The sequence below is a fragment of the Plectrocnemia conspersa genome, unplaced genomic scaffold (genome assembly GCF_051122295.1).
Source record: "Plectrocnemia conspersa isolate PC_06_02 unplaced genomic scaffold, ASM5112229v1 ptg000008l, whole genome shotgun sequence".
Classification (NCBI taxonomy): Eukaryota; Metazoa; Arthropoda; class Insecta; order Trichoptera; family Polycentropodidae; genus Plectrocnemia; species Plectrocnemia conspersa.
The window spans coordinates 12,479,626-12,502,712 of NW_028277172.1; the positions used below are offsets into that span (position 1 = coordinate 12,479,626).

At 28.1% G+C, this 23,087-nt stretch overlaps 1 protein-coding gene and 3 non-coding genes across 4 annotated transcripts in view; 3 read left to right on the forward strand and 1 right to left on the reverse strand.

The window, feature by feature from the left end:
* Positions 1–23,087, reverse strand: part of LOC148233025 (neural cell adhesion molecule 1-like) — a 602,564-nt gene that overhangs the window by 280,854 nt on the left and 298,623 nt on the right. The window lies entirely within an intron of this gene.
* TRNAG-UCC (transfer RNA glycine (anticodon UCC)) lies at positions 17,758–17,829 on the forward strand. Its single transcript has one exon. It is a non-coding gene; the product is annotated as a tRNA-Gly (tRNA).
* Positions 17,985–18,056, forward strand: TRNAG-UCC (transfer RNA glycine (anticodon UCC)). The gene has a single exon. It is a non-coding gene; the product is annotated as a tRNA-Gly (tRNA).
* TRNAG-UCC (transfer RNA glycine (anticodon UCC)) lies at positions 18,212–18,283 on the forward strand. Its single transcript has one exon. It is a non-coding gene; the product is annotated as a tRNA-Gly (tRNA).

Consider the following 23,087-nt stretch of genomic DNA (forward strand, 5'->3'; position numbering starts at 1 on the left):
TCAACGAGTTAAAAAATCTGATATTAATAATATGTGGACAGTGCCAAATAATTTAACATTATAGCATAACTATATAATTTGCGTATTTAATGAGTAAGCACATTTTTAATTTCAGTTTTATTTTTTTAAATACTGATGAAAGTAAACTGTACAATAATTAAAAATATTATAATTTACTTTACATAACAATATACAGTAGAACCTTAGATTGCAAGTAACTTGATTTACGAGTATTTTGCAACATAAGATAAATTTTTTATTCAATTTTGACTTGTCTTTCAATACAATGCGTACTGTGGCCTAATTGCGTTGACGGGAACCGCCAATCTTCGATAATATTATGTTCTTGGGGATAAACATGGAACTGGTTTTGACAAAATACGATATTCAAAAGTTAGTAGAGAAACATAGTCAAAAGCTAACCATCGAAAGACTGACAAGCAACAACACGAGGCTGCAGAGGTGATCTCATCTGAGGAGAAGGAGCCGAGTAAGGCTGTAGCAGTGCGAGCAATGAATCTATTCAATGTCAATGCAATCTCACATTTTCGCTAAATTCTCAAAAAGAAGCAAAATTAAGTGGCAATTTATATTTTATTAAAGTTAAAGTTTCAGAAAATGATTTTATTAAATTAGGAAATAATTATTAAATTAAATTAATTTATAAATATATAATATTTAAAAGCACATATTTTGTAAATATTTTACGGTTTCAGAAAGAATTAACTCAAGTTTACCTGATTCTAATGAAGAAATACACTTTATTATACGAGTATTATTTTTCGGAACGAATTATGCTTATAAACTGAGGTTTCACTATACACATATCTACACACTGATATTTTGATAAAATAGCAAAAAAATTAAGTGAATAATATTTATTTGATAATAAATATGATCAAAGAAATATTTAAAAAACTAATCTCAGAGAAATTAAAAAAAATAGCAACAATATTTTTTATTGTTTAAGGTTCTTAAACATTTTCGTTTCAGCATATTTAAGATTTAAATATTTTCTTAAAAAGAGCGCAAAATTTATAAGCTATATAAAATTTTACAAATTTTTGATTTCACATAGATAAAAATAGTATTTTAATATAAAAAATAGGTGCGGGTGATATAAACTATACTTATAAAAATATTTGACATATTGCAAAGTTCTATAAAAAATATACAAATTCCTGCAGTAATAAACCTTATTTTAATTTTCCTTGTACACTTCATTATTATTGTAATGTCATTATGAAAGCTAAGTGTGACTTCATTGATAAGATGCCTGACACATTTCTCGAACATTATTTTAAATTTAAACCTAAGAGCTTAAATTAAAATTCTCAAGAAGTAGTTCAGATTTATAAAAAAATTAAACATGACATTTTTCAACAACGCATCTAAGTGATTCATAAAGATGAAAAATTATTAATCATTTCAATAAATTAACGTTTAAAAGTAAGTTTGTTACTCAAACAGCCCAAAAATATTGATTGTAATATAATAACATAGTATTAGTATTTATTCCCATAGTCTAAGTTAAACTTCCATTTTCGCTTGGCGTCGACAGCAATGTTTCGATTTAAATATCAATATATCGCATTCCGGCCGCAATAGGAAGATTCCTCGAGTATCTCTCGGCCGTAGTTGGTCAAAGTTTGGCCTTATCGTTGGCTCTATCAGTTGTACCCCTACATAGCAGCGGGGGGCGCAGCCGCCGCCCCTGGAAGTGACACGTCTGGGGCGAGCCCCCCTCCGAACCGGGCCCGTATAAAACTTGTCAAACTCGGCTCGACCATTGTTGGGATATTGCCTTTCTTGAGTTGACTCACCGTAAACTTAACGAGTGTATTTAGACTATGCATAGTTTTTTGTACCAAATACAATGCACAAACATAATACCCGCTGAAAAATCATTAGGATATCTTCCATATCGTCTTTTTAATATAATTAGGATATATTATCATATAGTTTTGCATTACATACGAATTGAGTTATTTAGGAAGGCAGTAATTAATGCATATGCATTCTTTATTCCATTTTAATACACTGAGAAGAAGTCCGTAAGATGCTGTACAAGAATACAGAGCCAAGTTTAATTTCCCGCAGTGGAATCAATTTTTAATATAAATTGATTTATTAACTGACACCAGCTGTATATTTTAGATGTTAAATCACTGAATTTCAGTCTAAGTTACAGTTTGGTGTTGTCACAAAAAATGTTACATCATATTTTAATATTGTTCCAATAGTTATTGTATAATACGTATTGTTGGTTATCCCGACATATTACAACGTAAGATTAAACTAATTTTAACATGAAGCTGAAAAGTTCTGTAGAATCATTATTTGAAAAGTAGCAAATACAGAAAGTTTTTGCTTAAAGTGTAAAATCACATGCCAATTTAAATTGTATCGTTAGTTTTTTTTCTCTGTATAATGCTTGATAGATCAACACTTTTTCATCAATAAAATACTTAAAATTTCATGTTAATGAATACTTTTAAGGACGCAAATAGAATATTGATAACCTATTGGTGTCGTTCTATAGGTCATATAATACTAATATAACATGCACTTCGCTAAAAAATAAAATTAATTGAGATACTAACAGAATGTTTAACCACCAGTATAACGCTCCAGAACACACATAAGTATATGCGATGGTTAAAATTGGTCGTAACGGCTTTGAATTGATATTTAAACCATCCTGTTTACCACATGTAGCTATATTAGATTTTTATATATTTAAATCCACAAATTTAGTTGTAGTAGTCAAAACAAAAAAATCCGGAACAGGACGACACATATATTTAACATTTTAGTATACAAGTGTGAAATTTATAAGCTAAATATTTTTGGGCCTATTTCTGAAACTCTTTTTAACGTCATCGGTATAACAATGAACTTCACCGTTGTGTCAAGAGCCTGATAGTAACTTTTTGAAAGTCTGAGAGTAGAAGATTAAAACTGTCTTGGCTGGATGGTATAATACAGGATCTTTGAACTCTTGACGTCAGTGACTGGTAGAGCGTGGCTCAAGATAGAGCATGGTAGCGTCATGATGGTGAGATAAACATTTTACTCATATTTGATGTCTCATCTCGCAGTTTATGTTTTAAAAACGACTGCCTTGTTCCACTAATCAATCATTTGAACGAGTTTATTATTATACATTTTGGCATTTTGCTCAAAACTGTTCCAGTTTAATTTTGATTAATAAATTAGTTTTAATATAAGTCAGCACCCGAATCGAAAGCTGAGCCTTCACGACAAACGCATAAGCACAAGCAGGCAATTATCCGCGAGAGTTCGTGCCAATTTTGGTTCATTACTTTTGCTTTGGGAGAGTTGCAGCAGCTCTCACGCAGTCGACACCTTCCAGAGACTTCATTAAAGGCTTCCGCGATACCGGCGACCTAGATGTGGAAAATCGTGATCCAACTCCGGCTCGGATTAATCACCTCCGATGCTAATTCCCGGCGTGCACGCGGAAAGTCGGCTTCGAGTTTGGCTAATCCTGGGCTCCAGATTTACGACGACTTGCTGGGGAGCTTATAGTGCTCTGGTTGAATATTTCATTACGGCTCGAATAAGTTTGACGGAATGAATTCGAATTACACTTTGTGCGACTTCGCATGTGTGGTTGGGTGGGTTATATTGCAAATGATTTAATTTGCATAAGAAAACGTTAGGATTTGCCATTAAAATCAACTATAGTTATTACACATATATGTACATATATTATCTTTGACTTCCTCATGATTTTTTTTAGTTTTGTCTGTTGTAAGACAAAAATCATCCAGCTGCTCTATCATTCTAATTTAGATTTGCTAAATAGTTAATCTTTGGTTTGTCAGTTAATTTAAAGCAATATTCTAAAATTAAATTTACCATTTCATTTTTATGTGAAATAAAAATAAAAATATATTATTGATCAAAAATTAAATTCAATATTAACTAAAAATTATTTAATTTAGCAAATTAAAAATTATAATAAAACACCTATCAGTACTTCATCAACACCCTTGGGTTTGATGCCTCTGGTATTAATACACACCAGAGGTAATCTAATCGTAAAAAAATCATAATTAAAAAATTATCTTCATAATCACCGGGTGTGTGCGTTGACAAATTTCCTCGTCGTTTGCCCCTTATGCGTACTCTCCACGAGTTAACGCATTTTTTATATTCACAGTACATACAGAGTGCCACATAAAAATAAAATTTTGTACTATTTTTTATTTATTTTACAAATGTAGTTTAAATATAGCATGAAATAATAATATTTATTATTAATATAAAGCGTATAAATATATCTAAACCTTGATCTATTCTAGCAAATCAAATTGTCAAGGATTTATATTACTTTGACTTTACTCGACAATTAGTTATTCACAACAATAACATTATTCTAAAAACCTATTTTTATATTTACTTAATTTTTAGCAATATTAGTAAATTTATTGATTTTTGAAAATATGTTGTAAATTCGATTAAAAACATAATATTTATTTAAAACACTTTTAAATGCTTTAATACTTCTAACATCCATCTTTCTTTAGTTTTATTTACACAATATAATCACTTTCATCGCTCTTTTCTATATATGAGAATGCAAAATTGTAATTTTCACTTATGAACATATGACAGGGCCGTCATGAGCGAGCCCGGGCCCTGGGAAAACAATGAATCCGGGCCTCATGACAAAAATGACATTTTATATATTTTTTAACATCGTAATATATTTTTTTGATAAGATAATAATAAATACGAGCTAACTCATTCCATGCTACAAATACATATAAAAATTAGCTACCGTTGCGACATAGCTAAAGCCAAAATAGTAAAGTGTAGACCGAAATATTTGTTAGAATTCTGCTAGAGGATCGCATAACTGTATATCTTAATATGTGAGGAAAGAGCCACATCCAGTGCACGGTACTAGTAATACCGGTATTGACTGTTTTTTCTCGGTATTAAAAATCCTAGTCAGGACACATGACTAGTCAAATTAAGCATTAAAAGTTATCTGGATAAACTTTATTCTTAACAAAGTAGTTCTTATGGCAATGGGGCAAGAAACTTAACAACATTTTTACGAAAATTTAAATTAAAAAAAATAGTCTTTTACACATCCTAATATTACTATGAAGTGCATTGGCTACCTTGTGCAATAGTGATTTAAAGAGCTTTCAGATCTAAAAAATAAACTGCGATTTTAACCACAAGAATATCATCGCAATTTTGTTTACAATTGAAAAAATATGTTTACTATAGAATATACTGAATGTTTTTTTAAATTTTAATGATGTAAATAATATGAAAATTATTTAACCGTAAGTGTTTTTTTAATATAAAATTCTTAATGGTTCTTCCTGTACCATAAATTTTCACCGCAGTCATATCATAAACATTGCCCGGGCAAAACAAATCACGATGCACGCAGAAAATATTAATGTTGTGTGTTGGGGAGGGGCAGTTTTTCCCTCGAAATGTGAAAACAAAATGCCGGCGGCGTGCCGGGCGGGTTGTGCTCCCGAGTCCGTGCCTGGAATTTCTATCGCCTACTAAAAAAAATCGCGGGAAAAGCACGCACACAAAAATATAATGGAATGAAAACGGGGCATTAAATAAAAATGACAAAAGAAAACGATTTCGCCACTTATTGAACGGCGCTGAATGTTAAAAACCTGATATACATAGGTATTCGATGAGCTTTTGCGAGCTTTTGAATATCCTGAATGAATAGTATTGACAATGGAAATACAAACACAACCTTGAATTTTTTTGTGATCAATAAAAAATAAATTAGTAATATCCTTTGTCTGGAATCAAGGAACAAAAAGCAATATTATTGTTTTTGTTTAGATACTTGTTATTAGAGATCTTCATATTTCTCTTAGAGAACGAATAAATATTTTTTTTCGAATTTGTATCTCAAAATTATCTTGGTGTCTTTAAACTTTTGACGGTACTGAATTGCGATTGCGTCAATAATTTCTGTAAATGCTGTAAAAAACGTCAACGCTTGTCGACTCCATTCCAACTCGAGCCATCTGACATGTTTTCAGCTAGCTAGTTCAAATATCTAATCAGAAATATGCTCTCAATAATACTTTTAATTATATATGTATTTTTTGACAACCCAATATTATAAAAAAATCTCAATTATTTAATTGTATCTCAAAAGATAATGGACGGATTTTAAACAAATCTTAATTGCAAATTTATTAAAATAAAATTATAATTAAAAATAGAAATATATAAATTTTTTAAATGTGTAAATGTCTTATATATTAAAAATATGACACATTTTTAGTATAAGTATAATTTTATTATTGCAATACGTTATTGGTCGTGCCCAGAAGCAATTTTGTCGACTAGTCGACTCAATAACATAAAACAAAACCGCCGTTTGTCTCTCGCGATTTCGTATGCAAATAGCCCAAGACGTACCGGGTTAAGAATGTTAAAGCTGAAATTTCTAAAGCCCTTTTATGCTAGGAGACAGGAAACGGTAATGAAACGACTCTGAAGGCGCTGAAAGCAGCGGAAGTCGTTGACGAGAATTACCATTTCCTTGCATCAAATTTATTTTCCGTCTTTTAACGTCGAATTCTTCAATCAACCACAGCTTGAATCTTAATTGGAGAAATATAAATAGCAAAATGGTAAATATATTAAATTACATATATACTATGCTTTTAAATCGATTAAAGTTAACTGGAAAGCAAATTTAAAAATCCAATTTGTAGGAAATACTTCTACTACTTGTTAAGCTACATTTATGCATGTATGATTTTTAAAATTTCCACTTTTTGACGTTTCATCAAAAAATATGTAATTCACTAGAATATATATTTTTATTACGTTCAATATCAAATTAAAGCACTTTTGTGTCCTCCAACCACCGCCACCTTTGTGCCAGACGAAGTTTCGTGGCTGCTGAAAACTGGACCGGAAGGAGAAGGAAATAGCTATGTTGTAGACGGGACAAAGGACCATTGTGCTAGTACGGCGCATGGCGAGCAGGAAATAGCCGCAAGTGAACGAACAAAAGATGCCAAATAATGCCTATGCACTTGACGACTAAGCTAGGCGTTATAAAATTTCCGACTGCTGATGTTGTGAAAAAAAACAGTGATTCGGGAAAAATCGATCGATTTACCATCATACACAGTTACATAAAACACAAGCCAATTGTACAAATATATTTTTTTTATCTAAAACTGCAATTAAGCAATTGTTTATGTTGTTTCAAACTACTAAAAGTTTGTATCTTTTTAAATTAATCTGGCTAAGCTAATCTCACTTATGGTAATCCATTAGGTCAAACTTACTAAAAAAAATGCAGTAAAAATAAAAATTTATACTACTATGATTTTTTTGCTTCACGCTTACTAACATATCTGTAATATAAAACAAAAAAAAAATTTTACTGTCTGTTTCAATAAAAGGTAAACAATAGCGACATGACATTTACACGTGTCATTTTGTGTCATCATATCTAGGTCAACTGTGCTATATTAAATTTTCAAGTTAGAAATTGAAAAAGCATAGTTAACAAAGATAGCTTAACAGAAACGAGCAGACGACTAATTCGGAGCTGAACTGCAACACGTGCAAATAAAACCGCTGAAGAAACTTAACAGCGACGTTCTGACGACAGATTTTGTGCTACTGCAGTACTTGAAGACAGTAAATAACAAAGTCTTAAAATAATTTTGTAATAACAAAATAAATAAAATAATCGTAATAAATAAATTTTAATTTATGCCGGGTCAAAACGCAATATTTTCGTTTTTACAAATGTAGATTATGCTGTTATAATTTTAATGTTTACTTGTGCTGTTTTCTTTATTATTTTAAAGAGTATATGTGTCTTGTTGTTTCGTTATTTCTATTACACTGACATTAAAGTTTATGTCACAAAAAGTACAAGAGATATTTGGTTAAAAATGTCTATCGTAGTTTATAAATACCAAAAATCTTTAAATTTCTGTATTAAAAATCATCGTAATACTAAAAAAATTAAATTTAGATAGAATGCTTTAAATATATTCACCATTACTTATCGATTTATTATCGAAGCAAACCTTTTTAAATACTAATAAAATATGTTGTATCTAAAACACAATTGTTGTATGGTTATAATAATGTTATGTTTTCAGTTAATTAGTATTTTTGTTTGTATTGAGCAAAATTTTAAAGCAATATTAAAAGAGGTGTTTTTATGAAACTTGTAATTAGTGAAATTAACTATTAGCGATATAAGAGTAGCTAAGCAAATTGCAATTTTATCGTCTAAATAACTATCATACAAGATATCATATTATCTCGGTAAAATCTAAAAATAATATTTTTGAATAAACACAATAAAACAGTTAAAAATGCAAAATCGAAAATTATCTATTTTCTAGAAATTTGTTAATTTCTCAAAAATGTACATAGAGATTTTAGATGGTTTGTGCCTTTTAAAAAGTCATTTTAAGAAAAATGTTTTATTAACTTATTAGTTATATTAAATGATATTTTTTACTATTGTTTAAGATATTTTATATTTTAATTACTATGAATCATAAAATTTACATGACTGAATATAGTAAAAAAAATACTATTAAAAGATATTTTACATAAATACAGGCGGCTCTCGACTTTCGGACGTTCGACTTTCGCACAATTCGCTATTTCGCACATTGAAAAAAAACAATTTTTTTAAATTAAATTATTTTTCTTAATTAAATAAAATATAAACACGAGTGAGAAACGAAAAAACTTTTGTTGATACGAACAAAAATAAATCAAGGACTCATAATCTTCACACGATTCAAGACAAAGATGGATATTATTAGACGTTCTGATTGCGGTGAATCTTTTGCTTCAATCAGACGTTTGTATGATACAAACAGGTCTACGATATGTTCAATTTTGCAAAATAAAAATATAATTAAGAAATACGTTCAAAATTGTAGAAAAAAAAGACATATTTCCGCAATCTTTAAAGATATGTTTCCAAAAAAACACAGCAAAAAAAAACATGGATGAAATGGAAAATCTTTGTCATCGTGGATCGATGACCAACATCAAAAAGATGTTCCTCTAAGTATTTCAAATATTCAAGCAAAAGCTCTTAGTTTGCACAAAGATTGGAAGGAAAGATTTAAAAAAGATTTTAACACGATTTTTCAAGCAAGTAACGGTTGATTTTACAATTTTAAAATATGGTATTCTTTTCATAATATTAAATTTACTGAAGAATCGGCTGATACGGATAAAAATGCTGCAAAAAAATTCATTTCCTAATTATCCAAAGTTATTGAAGATGGAGAATATTCCTCTAGCCAAATATTTAATGTGGATGAGACAGGTTTATTTTGGAAAACTCTTTAACAATGAAAAATATGAATGAAGCCTTCACGCATCTTGACAAATTTTTAAATATTATGGAAGGTTGTGATCCCAATGGAGAACGCATAACTCAAGTGCGTAGGTCGATCAATAAAAACATAGCATTTTATAAAATACTACAATATATGAAGAAAAGAACAAGAATAGTAGAAGACAGTTAACTCTTGATAACTTTTCAAAGGAAACCCCACCCGCAAACCCCACTTGAATGTGTCTTTTAAACGCCTCTTAAATATCTAATATTTACTTGATAAATAAATATTTTAAAATACACACAATTTCAATTTTTTTTACTTCCCTCGACTTTTGTACATTCAACATTCGCACACATTTTCAGGAACCAATTATGTGCAAAAGTCGAGGGCCGCCTGTAAAAGTATCTATAATAGTACGGATTTTTTATAATAACAATAAATATTTTATCATTTCTGGTATGTAATAATGTTTCAGTTGACAAGAGTAAATTAAAAAATAAAACAATACTAATAGTAATAGGATAAATTAATTTAACGAACCAAAATAAAAGTACATGAATTATTAGGCTTAAAACTATTACTTAACTGAGAACGTAGAGCAACTTAAATTAAATTTCTGCCTCTAAAGAAATATTTTTTTCAAGGTCTTAATCTTTATATTAAAATTTGGTCTTAGTCAATGGTTTTGGAGATTAGTAAGTTAATATGGTTTCGCGTAATATTTTATGGTATTTTTCGATATGTTTTTTAATTTTTATTATTAAAAAAAAATAATGTTATTCAGTGGAAATGTACTACAGATATCATGGATAATTTTGATATTTTATCTACATTGTCTATCCATCTATCTCATGGTCTGCTTCACTCTACCTTTTCAGTGCATGAATATAAAATATTAAGACACGTCTCTAAATATCAGGCGCGGTAATGTTGACGACAACTGGCGTCGCTCAGGAGTCCCGGGTCGTTATTTGTATTGGAATATTCGTAACGACCCCCGTCAGAAGTCAATTTTATGCCTCCCCTAAGATACAATATTAATGGTATCTTTGACAAGGCGGATGCTGTGTGTATCGTTTGTTCACTTTCAACCCCACGGGAGTTAATAGGGGTGCGCCGCAATTTTTGCAAACGTGAATATGACACGTGTTGTGCGTGTTCCCAGGTAAGAAAATTGGTTTTTCAGGAAGCATCCGAGAAACTTGTTACCGACGTGACGTAAGGGCGTATTCAAATATGGGGCCGCGGACGTTGGGATTTTTTAAACTTTACTGGTCGCACGCTGCGCAAAAATAGTACGTGCACAACCGGTAGATTCTCAGGTTTCAAAACAATGGGTCCAATAATTATAATAACTAAGTTGTTAGCAGACTGAACAGTTTTCTTCTTTATTGCACAAAAATATGCGAAAATTATATACAGAAACATTTTTTTCAATTATTGATTTAATTTGTTTTGTTCTAAAATAGCTTATATATGATTCGATAAATTTATTTTAAATCGTTAGAATGGATCCAAAACTTATTTTTTTATGGAAATATATCTAAATTAAAATATTACTGGCATTGCTAAGTTAGTTAAAGCAAATATTACTATATCTTACGACGTAATTACTGTTCAGTTATTATTTATTAGTGCAAATTATTCCATGCGCACATTTTTATGTAAGCTTTTTTATATTATTATTTTACTACCTGATTTTTTAGGGGTAATTAGCGGTAAACATCTCAACTTATAACGTATGTTTTGAAAGGAATATTTTACAGAAAAATACCAAGAATCAATTAAATTTATTACATATACTAATTAGATGGGTAATGATATACGCTTGCTTGACGTGAGTAATATCAGTAAAAGATAATATATAATATATAACTCATCTTTTCATATTAACAAATTTCGTAATGAATTTTTAATACCATCAATTAAAGAACACGGTGATAAATGTATTAAAAATACTTAGAAAATTATGCAATATCATATCAATCCAACGAATGTTCATAATTTGTCATTGATTTAATAATTATTAATACTTTTTTATTTAAATTTTTTTTTGTAAAAGGATTTTATATTTTTCTTAAATTTATATTATCTTGTTTTTCGTATAAGTTTTAATAAATTTTAAATATTTAATCTTGTAAACTAGAAAATGATTGTATAATTAAAATTATTGTAAAATTAAATATAAATATATAATTTAATCACCATTGTCAATGAAAGTATGAAAGATCATAAATGTAATTTAATATATCTTCAACTTGATATAAGATCAATAAATTTTTTTTTTAGAAAAGTAAATTTAGCTTAAATATTATATTGTCTAAAGGTATCTTTAGAATACAGTAAAAAATGTTGATTTATATATTGGTCTACATATACTAATGAATTTAAATATATTGCATTGTAAGCAATCATCTAATATCTATGTCTAGCTATAGTAATACATATTAATATAAATATAAAATTCATATATAACCTCTGAAATAAACACTAAAATCGGAATTAATTTTAAAATATATTTTACCCACTAGCTCTGTTAAAATATAATTTGCTAAAATATTGTACAAATTTAATTTTTCATAATTCATAAAAAATATATGTATTTTAGAAAAAATAACCAACGCTTAAAAAACATAAAAATTATTGATAAAACAGTAATTCAAAATTATGATTATCTAAATATCAATTTAACTTTATTTACTAAGATATATATTTTATGATCTATGTTACAACTCTTGAAATAAGATTAAGACGAACTATCGATAAAACTCATAAACTTTTATGATTTTTAAAAACATAACTTTTAAAGTGATAATAGCTTTTAAAAGATAAATTTCATTTACATTTTAAATAAATAATGTCGGTTATTGAACGCAGCTGGTAGCTAAAGAAAAAACATGTTAATGCTAAAATAAACACTGAAAGTAGTCAAAAATTTAACAAAATGCCCAAGTAAGTAAAACATGCATAAAAAATGTTTTTTATATTTTTATATATTACGATTAAAGATATATGATGTAGTTTTACGTAATATAAATATGTATAGTATGCGAAAGATATCTCAAAATTAAAAAAATACATGTTTATTTATTTACAACAAGGATACAGTTAGCATCATAAGATTCCCTATCGAGCTCGACGGTTTACCGTTACATTCTAATTAGAATCCACTACTATTTGCCTCTCAGCCATACAACGTGGGGGTGTTACCCTGCGCTTCTAAAGAAATATTCACCATTTAATTTTTATTATATAATAATGCTCTTTTCTTATAATAAATACAAATATTTTATTGCTTTTTGAAACAGCAATAGTAGGAACACATTTAATAATGACTATAATAATTATATTTATTTAAAAAAACTTTGAAATTCTGCACAAAATTAAAAAAATCAGATACATAAGTAGCAAAATTATGGAATGAAGTTAGTGGTATTGTAGGTTAATCAAATTTATTCATTTAACAATCCAGAACTGACGCCGATCCACTACAAATAAAAGTAAGAGGGGTGTCGCACGCAACGAAGAAAGAGATAAAGCATGCTATTTCGTGTAACGGTACTTCGTCCAGACGACATGGGAATCTTATGAAGCATACAGTTATTATAACGAGTGATTATGGTTTCAAACCAGTAGCGAATAAATTACAGAAATATTTTGAAAATGTGAATAAATATTTCAAGAGTTGGTAAAGTAAAAGTAATCTAAGAGAAACAGAAGTAATTTAATTCACAAAACGTATATAAACCTTGCTACTGCCTATACAAAGTGAATTATAAATAAAAATACATGAAATGAAAATCTAGCGTTAAACACATTTCGGAATATCGCTCTAAGGGGGTTGCTGCCATTGCGGCAGTCAAACCGATATTTAGATCTATTTTAATATATGCTTTTTTGGTGTGGAGTAACACTAGTAATAATTCAAAATATATATACAATAAAATTTGGAATACATATTATTATAATAATTTTAAAGCACTATATAAAAGAACATTGGCATTTTTATGACAGGAAATACTGAAAAAATCACACTAACCTAAAAATCTCATATATCAGAGACTACGATAAAAATAATTTTTAAATATAATGTAAGCACAAAATGCCAAATCATATATTGTTTTAGAGGCTGAAGTTCCCACTTCAATGGTTTAAGATGTGCACTAAATGTTCTTAAATTTGCAACTGTAACCACTTATTCTTTATTTTATACATATACATATTCATCATATTGAAGTTAATAAGAAAATTATAAAAATATAAGAATGGTTATTAAATGGTATTATGTATTGTATAAAATTTTATGGTATTGAAATAAACGTTTTATAAAAAAAACATATTCTAAGAAATGTGTAGAAAAACACCATGCAAAACATATTTGAAAGTTAAAAGACATATTACATTTTTTTTTATTAAGTAAGTTTTATTAATAATTTAAAATAACATAGACTGTTATACACGACAAAGTATAACATAAAACTGCATTTAAGATATACGAAATATAGCAATATAAAACATGTATGTTTGAACAAGTGTTAATATTAAATAGATTATAACCTTGTCCATAAAATTGATTAACGGTATTTTTTATGAATTGGTAAGACTATGTATATTTTAGCCAAGTCAAAAAAATCTTAAAATTTTATTAGGATAATATACCAATTTATTAGTAAAATTTAAAAAAATGTGCATTGTGGATGACAATTAAATGTCCTTATTTTTTGGGCAGCTAAATAATTATTTTATGAATTAAATTAAATTGACAGTTAAACTGATTTTTTAAGAATTTAATATGATTTATATAAAATAGTTTAAACATGTCTTCACTATCCAAATATATACTGCAAATAAAACCGTAAAATGTGCCTTTTTCGACAGGCACGTGGCGCTCCTCGCAAACGCTCGAATTTGGTCCTTATTGGTGTTTTGGCACGCATAAATAAAGTTTTTGACAGGCGAAATCCCAGGACACATTTTGCAACGATATCAATTACCTGTTCCCCGTGCGTCTGTCGTTCGCGTCTTTATCGCCGAGCGTAACGACGCCGGGGAAGACAACTCGAAGATATATCGACGGGCCCTTAATATCTTTTACATGAGTTGAAAGTTGAATGCATAAAAATAATATTTATAGCTGGTTGGGAAAAATATTAGAACCGCAAGTAATACAACCTGGCTTTTATTTAATAATGTATTATATGTAGTAACAACAAATAGACCTTTTTTTCTTGTAGCATTATATGATATATGTATTTTTTTACTTCATGGGGGACTAAAGATGGCAATTAGACACAGATTTTGCCGCTCAAGCAGTATTTATTGAAGTTTATACAGTTACTTGTTATTTATTGTTTTCCCGAAAATGTTTGCATACGCCACCGTCATGTCAGTTTTACTTGAATTACACTTAGTTTTAGCTATAATGAATAAATAAGTCCCCGCAACTATATTTTTAATTTTTTTTTTAACTATAACCTTAAGAGATTAAATTTTTTACTAATAGCAGCTTTAAACCTATTTATCAGATTATCTGTTTTCAAAATAATCGTGCCTTATTAAATATTATTTGTAAAGAAGACTGTTTTATTAAAGCCAATTTCTATACTAGATTTTAAACAGCAGATTTGATGAGGCATAAAAATACGCTAATCCAAATTAATATTTAAAAGTATTGTTTTGACACCACGCTTTGATAAATTAGACTATTGCCTGTAATGTTTCAGAACACGTAGATAAATAATATACTACAATGACAGTATAATTGTATATATTTACGGATAATATTTTAGATTTATATTCAAAAATATTATTTTTATAGTTAATTATAACATGTGGCATTTTATCTATAAATGTTGTATTATTTACTAGAACCCCTTGTTTCTTAGACCATATATACAAATATTGTGTTAATTACGTTTCAAATGTAATAAAAATACGTATTTCTTAAATAATAAATTCGATACTAATGTAATTTGAGAGTGATAAATAAATGGTAAGTAAATTTTACATGAAACAGTCAGTAATATTATAGTTAACAATTAGTAAATTTTTAACCAACGTAAGTAAAACTACGATTAAGACTAACAATTCGCTACAAACTATGGTAATAATTATTTGTGATCTATTTATAAAAATATTTTAATTAGATTCTTACAAAGCCATGTTGTATTATTATCGTTCTCTGTTAAAATATAAATATTCGGTCAAAATATAACTAACTATTTGATTTAAGTAGCAAATAAAACTTACATTAAATATAATAAAAATCTTTAATTCTCAATTGTCAAATAGCAACATACCAAACATTTATTTAATTTTAATACCCTTAAGCTGAAGTAGTTACTTATTAGAGAATTTGTTTATTACCTCGATTTAAATTAATCATCACCATAACATGAGAAAACTTTATCTGTGATAATTAAAATTATAATTGTAAAATACTCACTAATTCCGATCTCCCGGATACGATACAAATTGAAAAACATTAAGATTCATATGGGATTTGAACTGAAGTCTTTCAGGTCAAGAGTTTTTAACTTAATGTAATTATTAAAAGAAATTCAACAATATACCGATGCAATAATTATTGAAAACCATATTTTATTTATACTCATCATAAAAATAAAATATATATATTATAGATAAACTTGGGTTTTTTTAATTTTTAATATTTCCAAAATTAATTAAACCACCAAATACTAAGAAAACTTGAAAATAATCTCTACTTCATCTCCCAAACCATGAATATGATATTCTCTTTTAGAATTATTTGTGGACAACAATTAATATTATTCATAATGGATAAGGTGTCACAATTGTGTTCGTATTTTAAAGTTTATGTACATATAAAACATATTTAACTATGCTTATAAAAAACTGTTTTTTATATATGTATCACTTCAAATTCAGGCAATTTTAAGATGCATTTTATTAAACTTATATAAAAATTATTCACTAATAGAAGAACAAAGTTCGTTTCTGTAATTGTCTATTACTTTAATGGGTTTAATTGTTTTTATGAGTTCACTGGTTGAGGTTAAGATTGTATTGTACTTTAATTTTATTAAAAATAATATGATCAAGAACATATTAAATGGAATTTAAAACGAAAACTTTTTTTTTATGTATTAATAAATTCACACACTAAATTTAAAATATAAAAAAAAGTTTATTTTAGTATTTTATGATTTAGCAGAATTGTCTTTATTTATTTACGGCACTATTTTATTAAAGAGTTAAACAAAATTAAATGCGTAAACTACTGAATCACAGACTGAGATACGAAACTATTTTATTTTAAGACCACAATTCTTAAACAAATAATATATACTTAACAAGACAGCGTTTAACTGAAAAATCGCAAAAAGATAACTATTTAATGAATAACAATATACTGTTTTTATTTCAATTTACTCTATAGTAAGTAAATATAACTGAATAAATATGATAACGGTTCTAGGCGCGACGTTATTTGAACAATAATAATTAAAAGAAAATAATGAAATACATATATTTAATAAAGTTTAAGAGCCAGTATTATAAAAACTACAGCAAAAAATAAAGGTTTAAAAAATTTGTTTTGCTAGAAAAAAATCTGTGAAATTTGCTATTTGTCATAATTTTTTATAAAAAAGAAATTTTAATTACATTTACAATGTGTAGTTATAATAGATATACGTATATTGAAAGTATTTAATTAATTGTTTTTAAATGAGTAATAAAGATATAATAAATGGTTACAATTTCTAAGATACTACTATCATGGTTCATTGAATCCATTATTATGACAGATGTTTCTAACAATCAATTTCGATTATAACGAAGCGTGTGACCTATATATAAATATATATACATATATACGTTTAGACGTTCATTCTATTTATAAACACAAATTTATCATACGCTGAATTCGTATAATATAAACGATTTTTATATGTTTCATGCATATAAATCGAAACAGTTTTACACGCCCGATTTGTGGCCGAAATTTACATTTATATTATGGAACATTAAATGTGTACCAAAAACCATTATTGAGTTATTTATTCATAGTTCAATATATAATATTTGCTCGGCTATTCATAAAGCGGACCAAAGCCCTTTTTATATTAAAATAATAACATTCTATCATTAATGGAACTGAGTGATTTTGCTTGCAAAATATAAACAACAGGATGTATCGCTTAGATTTAATATTGATCTTTGGCAAACGTCACACCTTTCACTTTTGCGTCCAATCCACCAGAGTTTACTCAGTGAATCGTAGTCTTGTATAAATGTTATTTTATAGTTAGTTGGTTTCACTATTGACCCAGAAATTTGTGTTTAAAATGAATATTTTTCTAGATAAGTGTTGATTTACTTTCACTGATAAAACACCGCGATGGTGGTGTAATGGTCAGCATAGTTGCCTTCCAAGCAGTTGATCCGGGTTCGATTCCCGGCCATCGCACCCTTTTTTATAATTTGTAGTCAAACAATAGAATAATAATTACGAAATATTGAAATAATTAACAGGTAAATATATATTATTTTCATTATATATTTTTTCGTTCAACTTGATATGATAAAATGACGAGGCTTATTATTTGGGAGAAAAGCGCAACGGCGATGGTGGTGTAATGGTCAGCATAGTTGCCTTCCAAGCAGTTGATCCGGGTTCGATTCCCGGCCATCGCACCCTATTTTATAATTTGTAGCCAAAAAACAGAATAATAATTACAAAATAATAAAATAAGTAACTGGAAAATATATATTATTTTCATCACATAATTTTTCGTTTAACTTAATATGGGAAAATGACGAGGTTTATTATTTGGGTGAGAAGCATAACGGCGATGGTGGTGTAATGGTCAGCATAGTTGCCTTCCAAGCAGTTGATCCGGGTTCGATTCCCGGCCATCGCACTTTTTTATTTTTCTTAAAACTCTAAATATTTTTATAAATATTACATTCTAAAATTGTCTAAAAAACAATTTATTTAATATAATGGTTTTTTGTGTACATTTTTTTTCTCAAACTATTTATTTATTACTAACAAAATATTTAGGAAGTGTAATTTTGTACTTATTTAATAAGCAATCGAATTAATTATAAATGAAAAAATTAAAAACGAATTACATTTATTTTGGTTGTAAAATCGAAACAAAGTTAAAAATAATATAATTCTTTTAAATAAATTTAGAATATTTTTTTTTTATAAACAATGTCTTAAACTTAATTTTTTTTATAATATTTAATTATTTCAATGTAAAAAAATGTTCTTTTAAAATCTTTCATATGTATATCGAAAATGTTATTCGTTGTATTATGTATGTATTTGTGCTTTTTAAAATATTTGTTAAATTAAACTAAAAGCTATAAATAAAATTAAAAGTTTTACATATGTATGATTAATATTATAGTATGTTAGTATTTTTTTTAATAAATATACATATAAATGACTTAATCGCGACCGTATTAACAAGTTCTTAATTTTTTTTTTGTATAATAGTATTTTAAAAATCTAATTGTCGGTTAAACTTCATTTTATATATAATACATCGTAAAGTGACTAGATATCTAGTTTTTTTATATACATTGTTAAATGTCTAAATATAAAAATAAGATAAGATATCTTAAGTCTATTACTATTATCATTATTACTAAATAAATATTTAGAGCTGTATGGACGTCGATATATTAATTTTGTTAAAATCAGGTTTCGTTTTTATTTATAATTTATTTACTTTTATACATACTTATTTAGTACAAGAGTATCCAACCTTTTGGATCTTCTGGGTTGAATCACCCGACAAAAAATTGTCAAGGGCCGTACTTTAACTTTAATCTACTACAATATACCAAATGGATCGATTACAAATTTACTTTTTAAACAACAAATAAAAACAAATTATTTTTAATGTTAACATTGAGCCTATTTTTATCAATACATCAATATCTGGTTTGTAAATGTATTTTAAATATGTCTAAATATTTTATGTGTTGGTATTCTTTTTTGTTAAAAAAATTACTTTTTACTTTTAATATTATATATTATAATAAAACAAACATCAGGGCAAATTAAAAATTAAAAATATACTAATAATATTATATAAACGATGAATTTTCAGTATAATTGTGCCTTTAAAATAATATTCTAATAAAAAAAAAAGATTGAAAAAAATAAAATAATCGTGTTATTTTATGTGTAGAGGATTAGAAGATGTGATATAAATCACATAAATCGTTTTATAAATTACATTTAATTCAATTAAAATTAAAACAAGAAAGAATTAGAGATCGACGGAACTTCGAAAATCTAAACAAATGGTTTTACAGATCTAGATTTTAATGATATGGTCACTCTCGAAAAAACTACCATTATCATAATTGAAATGTGTCGCTAAGAACCGTTGGACCCAGTAGATATTAGTTACTTCTAAGATGTTTAAACAGGTGATTTTTCGTTTGTTTTTAGATTTTTTTGGCACCCAGAATGCATCACATAAAAATAGTTTCGCATGCACTTATACAACACAAATACAAATTTCTGTTAAACAGATGATTAATTAGTAAAATATTTTTAGTTTAATTTTTAGTGATTATGATCAAGGTTATATCAATAAATTTATTACAGAATTTCATTTTTACGATCAAATTGCTCAGAAACAGACATTTTATATATTCAAAAATTATTGCAATAAAACTTTCGTGTGACATGCATATATTATTTTAAGTGTTTTTTTATTGTTTTCATTTCGAATAATCTTTGAGTACGGATACACAATATAATGTATGTGATTTTCGTAACGAAAATATGGCGCTTATCCAAAAATATCAAATGCTCTATGCTAATGCGGTATTTAGGAAATATTGGGAATGCCATTCAAATTCCGCCGGCATTTCGAGTTTTGCACATGCGAAGCTCAAGACACGCGAAGACGGCGATGATAGGTACAAAAGCGTTGATTCTATTGAATTCGTAGCACCGACCATCGCATGTCGATACAGCGACATCGGTTATTGCGACAAGTCTTAATTGGAGTGCGTCAGTGCATCGCGTGTTGACCGATATTAAATATTAGCATAATTAGCGGGTTTAGCATAAATTTCACGCGGCTCGGTTTGCGCGCATAGGCCTGCACTGCGCTCTTGAAACGCTCCAAGCGACATTTGCATGCTAGGCCACGATTAGAGTGTGACTTTAATTACTATTTGCTTTTTTTTAATAAAGATGAAAGAGCAATTAAAAAAAATATTTACTTCAAAATTAAAAAAAAACATAGGAAGTTCTAGAGGGTTACAACTATTATAGGACACTCTTTAAGCATATTTTGTGTGTCCGTACCCAAACATAAATGTTAGTAAAATATATGTATATGTCAAAAAAATATATATGTTATGTATCTACCTATAACATTAAATTATTATTGATCTAAAAATATAACCAACTAAATACATGCTATAAATTAATTTTATTATTATAATAAATATTAATAATTAAATTAATTGCAATTATTATATTTTTTAATAAAGGCATTGACCTTCCAAAAGTACAGTTCAACACCATTAGTCATTTATACAAATTTAAACAACGCGAACCTAGTATAATAAACGAGCCAAAACCAGCCAACCGAAGAAAAATATTCGTTCATAAATTAAAAAAGATTTCACTCGTGTATTATAGACGCGTTTTTCAAAATGTACGTTGTCTGTAAATATAGTGAGATTTCATTGTATACACAAATGTTATTCTAACCTATTTTTATTTAATACAAACACATTTTTAGTAGGTCTTAAAAATTTAAAATTACAGTAATATTTTTGAATTGTAAATGTATGAATTTCATTTTTATATGTAACAAATATATAAAATAATCAATATGTTTGATACTAATTAAAATATATACATACTCTCCCTTACGCAGAGATGTCATGCGTCAAAAGTTTTTCGATGATTTAGCGTCACATAAAAAGACTTTGCATGGCATCAAAACCCCATTCAATTTTCTTCACACGACATCGTCACTAGCCGACTAACTAACCACCGGCGACAATATCGTTTTACATCCCATTAGTTTAGTGGAAAATTTGCTCATGTTTCCGACAAAGTTGGCTGATCATATTTTTACAAGCCGTATGACACAGGGAACCCCTGTCTACTATGTCTATAATCTACATGATGGGCTCGTCGTCCCAACACACACTATGTTCGTGACCATGTTTTGATATGCCATCGTTAGATACAACATGTGACATATCGCGTTACTGCATCCACAGACTTCACCTGCATTTAACTATTGTAGTTTATTCTGAAGCACGTCACCCTGATATCAGCAGTAATGCTGTGCACTAACCACACTGGCAGCATAATACGATAGTACCCTTTCCACCGATGTTGATTGGCGTTTAATAAGCAGTAGGAAACATTAAGTAGCCAACCAGTGATTCAATTACTATGCCTTGACTTATAAAATTTATCATTTAATAGTTCTAAGCATATTTTTTACTAAGCCACTATTACCACTGTCAAATCCAATTAGTGTGGCGGCATTTGATTGAAGCGAGTTTTAAAAGGTCAAAGTAATGAAAAATAATATTTAAAATTATATTCAAGAGTTTGTGAAAATTGTCTGAGTGCCTCCTTGTCAGCTTTGTCAAAGGAAGTGTATAAAAAATATTTAAAAATAAATTTATGTTCATTAACAACAAGTATAAGAAATTTACATTACAATTATATAATATTAAATCCATTATTATATATTTATCTGTAAATATGTCCGCAAGACCTGATAGTTTAAAACTAATGCTAACACGTAGCACATGAGAATAAGATTGGCCATGTTAACGCCAATGCACATTTAAATAATATTAAAAAAGCGTTAATGCTAATTTAGTTGCTTCAATCGTTTGCTAAATATACTTCTGCAAAGTTGTGAATTTTTAATTCATAAATGACGCCGGTAATTCATAAAGAACAGTATTTATATTAGCATATAAAGTCCTCTCAGAATTTACAGGCTTATTTTAGGTGAGCTTGTTAAGAAGAAAAATAAAGTAGAACGAGCCTTAAAGATTATGTCAACAAAGAAAGTATTACTACTGTAGTAAATAAAGATGTCCATAAAGGTATACATATGGTCTAAAAAGTTTACCAAGATTGCTAGTTTCAGGTTTTTAGGGCAAAGAAGTGTGATTAGGAAAAGCTGGTAACAGTCTATTTTATTACTCATATATTAAATAATGCATATATTATATAAAAACGTAGCTAGTATCCCGTGGTGCATCCGAAATAACTGGTCTTGAAAGTCTTTGCTGGAGTGTCGAGTTGAAGTTGTTGGCTGTGATCTGTCATGATCTTATGATGATGCTGGATGATCCACTGATGAGTTTATTACTGTGACTTATCAGAGATAAGTCTTGGAAGCGCCTTCTTTTGTTTGTCTTTCTGGCTTTGGCTGTCTGTGATGGTGTTGCCAATTGTTGCATCATTTATATTGCTGATTTGAGACAGCTTTGACGAATTGTAGATGAAGATGTTAGTGGGGCAATTGCATCATGTCTTGGACACACTTACAACAATGTGGTTAAGCCTTAAAAGTAAACTTCTAGACGTAGAACGTATTCTCTATCGCGCATCCTTTCCAAGCAAAAAGTATTTTTTGTGGCCAAATATATCGGCCCTCGCATTATGAAAGCAGAACAATAGGAACAAAAAGTTTATTCACT